Here is a 10,838-nt window from a genome sequence, read left to right on the forward strand (position 1 = left end):
TAGTACACCAAAGGTAGGTGTAGATCCTGAGATGGAGGATCGAGTGTTCGATAGAATCACTCAAAGATTAGCGACGAGTGTAGGATCGATTCAAAACAATCTAGAAAATAAGTTCACCATCGAGAGGCTGAAAGCTTTAGGAGCCACGATGTTCGATGGAGCCACAGATCCAATAGATGTTGAAATCTGGTTGGATTTGATTGAGAAGTGCTTTAAAGTTATGAGATGTCCTGAGGACTGTAAGGTCAAGTTAGCGGCATTCTTGCTGCAAAAAGGGGCTGAGAAATGGTGGAAAGTGATAGAGGCTAGAAGCAGTAGTTCAGAAACTATGACTTAGTTTGAGTTTAGACAAGTATTTGAGGATAAATACTACCCTAGTTTTTTTAGAGATGCGAAGAGGGAGGAATTCCTTAGGCTAACTCAAAGAGTGATGACAGTTGTTGAGTATGAGCAAAAATTTACTGAGTTATCTATTACCTCTACATCTAATTCCGATCATCGCAGAAGAGAAGGAGAGGTGTAGGAGATTTGAGAGCGACCTAAGAAGAAAAAATACGTACACCTATTACCTCTACATCTAATTGGGTGAATTTCACTCAGTTAGTTGAGACCGCTATCCAAGTGGAGTGGAGTGTAGCGAAGGAGGATGAACTTCAACCAGGAGAAGGACAGTTTAGAGTGCCTGGAGAAACAAGAAGTAAAAAAAAATAGATCCTCGTTCTCTGGACAGTCGGGGATAAGGAGTTTTGGGGGCATGAGCCAACAAAGTTTGAGTCGAAAGAAGTCCAGACCTGTAGCTAAAAAGAGTGGTAAATTAGTATCAGATCATACTAGTGAGTCGGTGGCTAGTACGGGGAGGAAACCACTTTGTGTAAACTGTGGTAGGCTTCATACCAGAGTATGCTATGGTAATAGGAATGTGTGTTTCCAGTGCGGACAAGCTGGGCATTTCAAAAGAGATTGTCCTCAGCTAAGTCGTGGAACACAAAATGAACAAAGACAAGTAACACAGACGAGGAACCAACCTAGAACGACCGAAACTAGAGGTGAGGGATCCGATGTAGCTAAGCAGAAAGAAGTAGCTGGACGACCCCAACAGCAATAGCAACAGTAGCAGCAGTAGGGTAGAATGTACGCTATGAGACACTAGGAAGAGGAAGAAGCTCCAGATGTCGTAACCGGTACGATAACTTTATATAATCAATCCGCTTATGCATTATTTGATCCTGGTGCTACACACTCATTCATATCTAGTATGTGTGCATTACATATAGATAAAATACCTGAACGTATGGATGAGGAATTATTTATCTCTACGCCTATAGGAGATACTCTAGTGGTACATGAGTATTATAGGAATTGTGAAGTAATTCTTGGAGACCAAAGTTTTTGGGTCGACTTAATTCCATTAGAATTACTAGAATTTGATGTTATCTTAGGTATGGATTTCCTAAGTAAACACTATTCCACTATGGATTGCTTTCGAAGAGAAATAGTGTTTAGAAAACCCCGTGAAAAAGAAATAACTCTGGTAGGAAGTAAAAGAATATTCCCAGGAAGTTTAATATCAACGGTAAAAGCTAGAAAACTGTTGAGTAAAGGATGTGAAGCTTATTTAGCATCCCTAGGATAAGAAACTAAAACCTGAGGATGTACCTGTAGTACAAGAATTCTTAGATGTGTTCCCTGAAGAATTACTAGGGTTACCACCTGATAGGGAAGTGGAATTTACTATTGAGTTAATTCCTGGTACTGCACCTATATCCCAAGCACCATATAGGATGGCCCCAACGAAGTTGAAAGAGTTAAAAGTTCAATTACAGGAACTTGTGGATAAGGGGTACATTAGACCCAGTGTATCACCTTAGGGAGCGCCGGTCTTGTTTGTTAAGAAGAAAGATGGTACTCTTAGATTATGCATAGACTATAGACAATTGAATAAAGTAACCATTAAGAATAAGTACCCATTTCCTCGTATAGATGATCTCTTCGATCAGCTAAAGGGAGCAATGATGTTCTCTAAGATAGATTTGAGGTCAGGTTATCACCAATTAAAGGTGAAAGACACAGATGTTCCTAAAACTACATTCGGAACTAGATACGGACAGTTTGAAGTCCTAGTAATTCCGTTTGGATTAATAAATGCTCCTGCGGTATTTATGGACTTGATGAATAGGATATTCCATTCTTATCTGGATCAGTTTGTGATAGTATTCATAGATGACATACTAGTGTATTCCAGTGATGCGGAAAAACACAAAGAACATCTAAGGATGGTATTACAAACTTTAAGAGAAAAGAAATTATATGCCAAATTTAGTAAGTGTGATTTTTGGTTAAATCAAGTCATATTTCTTGGGCATATAGTTTCAGCTGACGGAGTTAGTATTGATTCCCAAAAGATAGAAGCAATAGTTAATTGGGAACGACCCCTGAATGTAACCGAAGTATACAGTTTTCTGGGTTTAGCAGGTTATTATAGGAGATTTATGGAGGGTTTCTCTAAGATAGCCCTTCCATTAACAAACCTGACCAGAAAAGATTCAAAGTTTGAATGGTCGCCAGAATGCGAGCATAGTTTTTAAGTGCTGAAACAAAGGTTAGTATCAGCACCAGTATTAACTCTACCTACACCAGGTAAGGGGTTTGAGGTCTATTGTGATGCATCCTGACAAGGGTTAGGATGTGTGCTGATGCAAGAAGGAAAAGTAGTAGACTATGCTTCACGACAGTTAAAGAAGCATGAATGTAATTACCCTACACACGACTTAGAATTAGCAGTAGTTGTGTTAGCTCTAAAATTGTGGAGACATTACCTGTTTGGTGAGCAATGGCATATATTTACAGACCATAAGAGTCTAAAGAATATCTTTGATCAAAAGGAACTAAACCTAAGACAGAGAAGATGGCTTGAATTGATTAAAGATTATGACTGTACAATTGACTATCACCAGGTAAAGCAAATATGGTAGTTGATGCTTTAAGTCGAAAAACTAGATCAGCTGGAGCTAGTATTAATTCAGTGAAGGGTAGATTGATCCATGAGTTGTATAATGCTAGGGCAACATTATCAATTGGTCGAAAAGGAGAATTACTAGCCTTATTTCATGTGCGTCCTACTCTTGTAGAAAATATTCTACGTGAGCAATTAAAGGATTCTGATCTGAAGAAGTTAGCTGAAGAAGTGGATAAAGGATTGAGGACGGACTATCAACTAAGAACAGACAAAGTGCTACTAAAGGAGGGTAGGATTTACGTACCTAAGAACTTAGCACTTAGACAAGCTATCCTAGAAGAAGCACATAGTTCGGCATATGCTATGCACCCAGGCAGAACAAAGATGTATAGAACATTAAAAAAATCGTACTGGTGGCCGGGTATGAAAAAAGAAATAGCGAAGTATGTTGACAAGTGTCTAATATGTCAACAAGTTAAACCAGAGAGACAGAAATCAACAAGATTACTTAATCCACTCCCAGTACCAGAATAGAAGTGGGAACATATTACGATGGATTTCTTGTATGGATTACCTAAGACACCAGTAAGTTATGATGGTATATGGGTAATTGTGGATAGATTGACAAAAACAGCTAAGTTTTTACCTATTAAAGCCATTTATACCCGAGACCAACTAGCTAAGCTATATGTTGATCGAGTCATAAGTCAGTTTGGAGCTCCAGTTTCAATTGTATCAGATAGAGACTCCAAATTTACATCAAAGTTTTAGCCTAGTTTGCAAAAAGCTATGGGGACTAAGTTATATTTCAGTACCGCTTTTCATCCACAGACGGATGGTCAGTCTGAGCAGACAATCCAGACATTGGAAGACATGTTGAGGGCATGTGTGTTGCAATTCAAAGACAGTTGGGATACGCATCTGTCGTTAATTGAATTTACGTATAACAACATCTACCATTTGAGTATCGGAATGGCACCATATGAAGCCCTATACGGAAGACCATGTAGGACTCCGATATGCTGGAATGAAGTCGGTGAAAGGAAATTACTAGGTCCAGAACTTATACAACAGACATCAAATAACGTTAAGATTATAAGAGATAATCTTAAGACGGCTCGAGATAACCAGAAAAGTTATGCTGATAAGCGGAGAAGAGAATTAGAGTTTGAAATGGATGATAAAGTATTTCTGAAATTATCTCCGTGGGAAGGAATACTCAGGTTCGGTAGAAAAGGGAAGTTAAGCCCGAGATATATTAGACCGTATGAGATAATAGAAAGGATTGGTCCAATGGCATATCGATTGGATTTACCTCCAAAATTATCTCGTGTTCATGATGTGTTTCATGTGGCAATGCTTAGAAAGTATGTGCCAGATCCTACTCATATATTATCTGAGCAACTAGTACAGTTGAAAGAGAATTTATCGTATAAGGAGGAACCAGTGGAGATTCTGGACAGAAAGAAACAAGTCTTAAGGAATAAGATAATCCCATTAGTAAAGGTGCTATGGCAGAATCATGCTATAGAAGAAGCAACATGGAAAGTTGAGGAGCAAATAAGAAATAAGTATCTGTAGTTGTTTAACTGACGAACTTGTGGCGAAATTTCGAGGACGAAATTTTTATAAGGAGGAGGTAAATGTGAACCCCGAATCTCAATTTTACACTTAAGTGTGTTTTCTTCTTTAAATTGCCTTAATTTTCCACTTAATTGTGTGTCCCTATTTAAATTTGTATAAATAAGTTGAGTAGGTTGATGAGAAAGTTAGTATGAAATGGTGAAGAAAGAATGGGGATTTGAAAAAGAAAAAAATATGGAATTGAGTTGGGAAAGTTGGGGAAAAATAATAAGTAAGTTGAGATTTGTGGAATAATATGGAAATTAAGTTTGGAAAATTTGGGGAAAAATTCGGCTAAGTATGGAGAAATTAGGTGAAGTGCGTTATGGCCGAAGGACTGAGAAAAATATGGAATTTATGTGAAATGCGAAAAATATGGGAAATTACTTTGGAAAAATTTGAAAAATCCGTGTAAAAGTATCACAAAGTGGTGAGCAAACGTGTATAAAGAACAATGTTCGCAGTAGCTAAGAGCGAGATCGTTGAGAGTAAGATCAGCGAGATCATTGAGATCGAGACCAGCGAGATTGGAGAAGAAATGGGAGAGAGAGAGATTGGATAGAAGATGGGAGAGAGCGAGACCAGTGAGAAAGCTGGAGAGAGCGAGAGTGGAGAGAAAAGTTAAAGCTGAAGAGACCGAGAGGGAGAGCGAGATTGGAGAGAGCAAGACCAGCGAGATTGCTGAAGAGAGCGAGAGTGAAGAGAGCTCTTCTGAATTACCTCGTTAGCTAGTTGCGCCCGCGATTAAGTGATTTATAATATGGTAAAGTGCCCTAAATCCCTTTGTGTTCCGTGGTCTTGAACTATTAGAGGAAACTTTTCTCACCAAACATTCTTCTCCTTGCTTTCTAAGCAAGGTTGGATTGGTGAATTGATGATTGCAACTTGTCGAGGAGAGTTGTAGGGTGTAGTTGAAAGCCTTTGTTATTCAGTAAACAGACAATATGGTTACAAAGAGTGAAGGATGGCTTTCTTGCAACCTGTCTTCTTAGAAGTCAAGTGCGTAACCTGTAGTCCCTTGCTTTGCGAAATCAATTTGTCAACCGTAGCCCCCCCATTTATCATACTACACATTAAAGTTGGACAAATCATATTCAGCACATTTTTCTTTTGGAACAAGATGTACCTGTCTTCTTTCCCATTTTGCAGAATTGAGTGAATACTTGTAGTGCTTCATGCTTTTGTAGCTAGCCTGTGTGGACGGTTGTGCATGCTTTAAGAAGTTTGTGACGTACATTCCCTTCAGGGACTCATTGACTCATGTGTAAGACCATGGGCTTCATGCATTCTTGCGTTAAGACATCATTCAGGCTTGGCCAAGATATAAGCTTGGCCTTCTTCGTTCCATCCGTGTCCATTTCTCATAAGGGCTCTCGAACATTATCTAACTATGTGGCGTTCTGAGTTGGAAATATAATAAGTGAGGACACCTTGCGTGCAAGTAAACGGTCAGTACAAAGCCTGTGAAAGGTAGAGTCAATTGATATTGCATTAATCCGAGTATTAATGTAAGTGTATAAAGGTGATATTCCTTCCCAAACTAGGTTAATTCGGGAACCGAATCAGTTTCTGGATCAAGAAGTACAGCGAACTAAAAGAGACTTCAAAAAGTTGCTTATCAAGGGTGACTATTAAATAAAAGTTGTTTTGAAGAAAATACAAGAACCAAATTCTTAAGATTAAGTAACTATTATGGTGCTGGCCATTTACACTTTTAAGACCAATTTTATGGTTTTTAGCAAAAATCAGTTTCTAATGTACTCCCATTGTTCTTGATTTTGCGAAAAATGTTTGCCCTCAACGATGCTTAGAAGAGGTGCAGCGATACAGATGAAGAAAATCACCTTGATTGGGGGAGGTGAATATAAAGTTTCCATTCGAACTGGAGCTAAAAAGTTAAGTCTACCGTTTAGTGTAGTTGGCTTGTTTAACTGACGGAAGGCACTGTGTGTGTGTTTCCCGATGGAGCATGAAGCGGCATTTTGTGCGATCAGTACATTCAAGGAGGCAGTGGTTAAGGCGTCGTAATGTTGCCCCGATCTCAATTTACAAAGTCTTGAAGGCTCGTGTTTTCCCGTTCTTGGATAAATTGCCTGGTAATATACCACTTAGTTGTGTTGTACCCTATTTAGAATAATACTTTGTATAAATTAAATGCGTCTTGATGTTAAGATGCTGGTGGTCAGATCAGTTAGGACTGAGAAACTTTCGCAAACTACGTGCTTTAGGTGCGCTACATAGAAATCGACACTCGGTTGTATGGAAAGGGGGCAGGTGATAAACTCGGACAGAGGATCGGAACTTTGGAATGGAAAAAGATACGAAATGATGTAACACTCTATGTGGAAATTGAGTTGATGAGGATGACGGAAACGACGTAGAGGTTCCGGTGGAGGGCAGACTTAAAGAGAAGACTTACTCGATGCAATAACGAGATAAGAATGAAAAGAGATTGAGAAAAATTGATGAAGGGTGGGGTTGACCTTTCGAATATGTCAATTTAATGTTGTAAGTATGATAAGGGGAGGAGAGAAGATTCTTATTATTTTTTTCTTGTGTGTGGCAATAACACCAAATAAAACATTAAATAATACTTCAAGCCCTCCTTATTCCCGTTCTTAATAGATCCAAGAAATCGTATTTTGAATGATATTTTAATTAGAAAAAATCGTGTCACATCCTTTTGGGAAAATTATATTCCAAATTCAATATCTCCAATTCAGTATCTATTAATTCTAATTGTGATCTTCTGCAAAAATGTACCATAAAATGACAGAACCAAATCTAACCAAATTATAAATAATATTGGAAATATTCCCCAATAATATATACTATTGAAATAGTGAATTTTAATTGAGCGTAAATCCACAAATTTTTCTTATCATGAGTCTGAAGTATCCAAATTAATTCTCTATAGCAAATTATTTAATTGAAGTGATACCACTTTCGAACAAATAACGTCAATTCAAGTGTGTGAAAATTGGTATAAAACTGAATGTTATGAAAAACATAAAAAAAATCTATCTCGGTTTTCCCTCCCTTTTTTTTGTCGCACATTGAGTGTCTACGTTAACCAATTACCATCCAGTTAGTTATACAGAACCTTGTTTCCGCAGGCTGTTATCAATGTGAGAAATAAATAATAAAGTAAACTAAAGTTAGGGACCAAAGTGGATTTTCTCTTTATTAAGTAATTATTGAGGTGATCTACTAAATTAAACGACCTAAATTGTTCATACATGCTCTCTCAACTGTGAAGTATGCATGGTGAGATTCATGTATTCCTCCGGTGATTTATGGTTTATGTTCTTTATTGGAATGTATTGATGAAGGTATATGGGTGAAGAGAGCGAACAAGAAAGTGTGTTAGAGAACTAAAGACAGGTTTAATGGGATGGTAAGAGAGATACAAAATTAATGGAGCTTTAAAAGCATGCAATGTAGGGGAAACAACCGAAAAGTGAGAATGAAACCTCGGAAGTGAAACTGCGAGGAAAAGGTGGTAAAAGCAAGATTGCAACGAATATAGAACGTGCTCGAGAGAGCAAAGATGTAAATGCGAGAGTTTAAGTGTAGAAAAAAGCATGGTTAGGGTAGAAGTGCAGTGAGGAAGAATTTGGCTATGCAACTCATGTCAGTGCCAAGAGCAAGGCTTAGACTACAGTACCGAATGGAAATGGAAAGTATCGAACTCATGTGTGACACATAGGTACAGTAATGCAGCTATGGTACGCGTGAAGTTGTGTTGTTTACTATAAAAGAGAAACTTGTGTGAGAGACACCTGAGAAATAGTGTCGATACGTTTTACGTGAAAGAACATGGGTAACGTACGATGGCGATAAGTAATTTGCCTATTGTATTTGAAAGTGGTGTTATAAACCCCTTTATTTGAGGCACTTGAAGCATAGCAAGGGACGCATAGGAATTGTGACGCATTACAGAGAAGTAATAAAAGGCCGTAGAAAATGGATCAAAAGCGAATTTGAAGGCCTATGCGTTGCCTAACTCTCATATTGTTCGAATCTATCGATCGTTAAAACCGTGCCAAGAGGCCTCGGCCTATGCATTGAAGGGCTGAGCAAGTTTCTGGGTGATGTTTTGGACGCGATATGGGATGGATTATGCGATGTAAAAACCTTATTGATACAAACAAAGCTTGAAGAGTAATGGGCAAACCGTCAATTTAAATCTAGGTGCTGATTAGAGGGTAAAATCCTTGAAACCTAGAAGTTGAGTTGTGTGAAGAATAGTATTAATATAGGCAAATGACCACGCCAAGGAGAGAACATTCGATGGACCAACAAGCGTAGTATGATTGGCGCCGTTGATGTTCGCTTGATATACGCGCGCATTTTCTAAACACTTAGTGTTGCTCAAATGGCCCCATTTGGCTAGACAGCAGTTGATAACACTCGGCTTGTGTTAGCCACATAGTCCACGCGTTGGAAGAACCGATTGGTAATTTGCAACGCGCATGAGGAATCTAAAGCGCCTAGGGAAGTATAGCGGCGGATTCCTTATCGTATAGTGTTACTACACTAATCAGGCAGCACACAGAAATCTAGTAAAATATATGTCGAGAAATAAGTGTCCAACGGAGTGCCGAGATTTATAGGCTCGTGGAGAATGCCTACCATTGAAAACATTTACAATAAAGGTAATTCTGTGTCGTGCATTTGTAGGTCAAGCAGAACGTGTGGACTTTTAAGGAAGCGACTCCTCCTAATCTGAATTAATTCTCTGCTCAGCCGTTTGGTGCGCTCTTCGTTTTGTTACTCTCCAAAGCCAAATCTGAAGCCTCTGGAAGTCTAGTTTTGTATCTCTGGAGGCCGTTGGATGGATTGAAAAAATCGATCTCATGGTGAGATAACGGCTATGCTTAGGTTTAGGTTAATTGGATTGTTGCTTTAATCTATATTTCTTACTTGTGGGTTTTTGAATGTTTGAATTTCTTTAGAATAATTTTTTGTATGTGACCAATTTTCATTAATTTGTTTGTTAGACTAGTGAAAAATGGCATCGTGAGTCGCTTGTATTGTAGTTCATTGTTCAAAGCATGATGTATCACTCCTTGTGTATTTTTAAGCGTTGTGTATCTATAACAATCCTTAACCTTAGCAAACACGTGAATGGCAATATTGGCGAGATGGCTGAAAGTGTATATAGGAGTGATAGTATTTCTCAAAGAGATGAATATTTTATCAGATTAAATAAGCTTAATGTATAAGGAGATTTCCTAGTAAGGTTTTGAAACTATGAGTAATCTAAGTTTGATAAGTTGGAATCTGGATTCTAGGGAATGAAAAAAGGAACACGAGTGAGTAGGCTTAGAGTGAAAAGTTCCTAAGGATTCAAGGTGAGATGGCTAAAATGTTTTCGAACTAAAAACGTTTTTAATATTTTGATTTACAAACGTTTTACAGAAAGCATGTTTGCGAATAATTTATATCTCTGCCTACTAGTTTTCTAAAGTGGTTGCAAGCACGTTTGGAATTGTGATTTGAAGAATGCTATCTGGTTGAAAACTTATTTCTAATGATAATATGTATTGAGTTAATTATCTAGCATGCGTTTACGCATCTTTTGAAAGCCATGTTGTATATGTGGTATACTGTACATACTTAAAGAGAAAAGATTGCTTATAAATATGTTTTGGTACAAAATGCAGATGCCGAAAATCAAGAGAAGGCATCCACCCAATTAGATATATGAAGTATAAAAGAGAATGTATCTATATGGTACATTTTAGAGAAGGTACCAAGCCAACGGGATACTAAAGTTACGTTGGAAAGGTATCCTAGATAGCTCGATACTGAAGTACAAAGAGAAGAAGTATCTGAGCAAGTGAGTAACCTAAATGTGTTGAAGGTACTATGATGTGGCCCAGTGTGAATAAGTTTGCAGATAATTGAGCAAAAGGGTTCTCTCTGGGCTAGTAGTTGATGTTGGGATTATTTTTACCAGCTATACAGCATACTTTGATTTGAGAAATGATTTTACTGATTTTATTTTTAACAGTTTATATACATTACGCTTGGAAAATATTTATGCTGCAAAGTTTATAGTCAGATGAACTTTTTCTGAAATTATGCATGGAATTTAAATTATGTTTTTCTCGGTCACTCACGGGCGTAAGCTCACCCGTTTTCAAATGTTTTTGTCCCCCCTTTCCCCCCCCTCACCCCCCCCCCCCCCACAGGTAGCGGTCAAATCCTTTGAAGACGGCTCAGTATCTGCTATGCCACTAAAGGACAAAAA

The sequence above is a fragment of the Benincasa hispida genome, chromosome 8, assembly GCF_009727055.1.
Source record: "Benincasa hispida cultivar B227 chromosome 8, ASM972705v1, whole genome shotgun sequence".
NCBI lineage: Eukaryota > Viridiplantae > Streptophyta > Magnoliopsida > Cucurbitales > Cucurbitaceae > Benincasa > Benincasa hispida.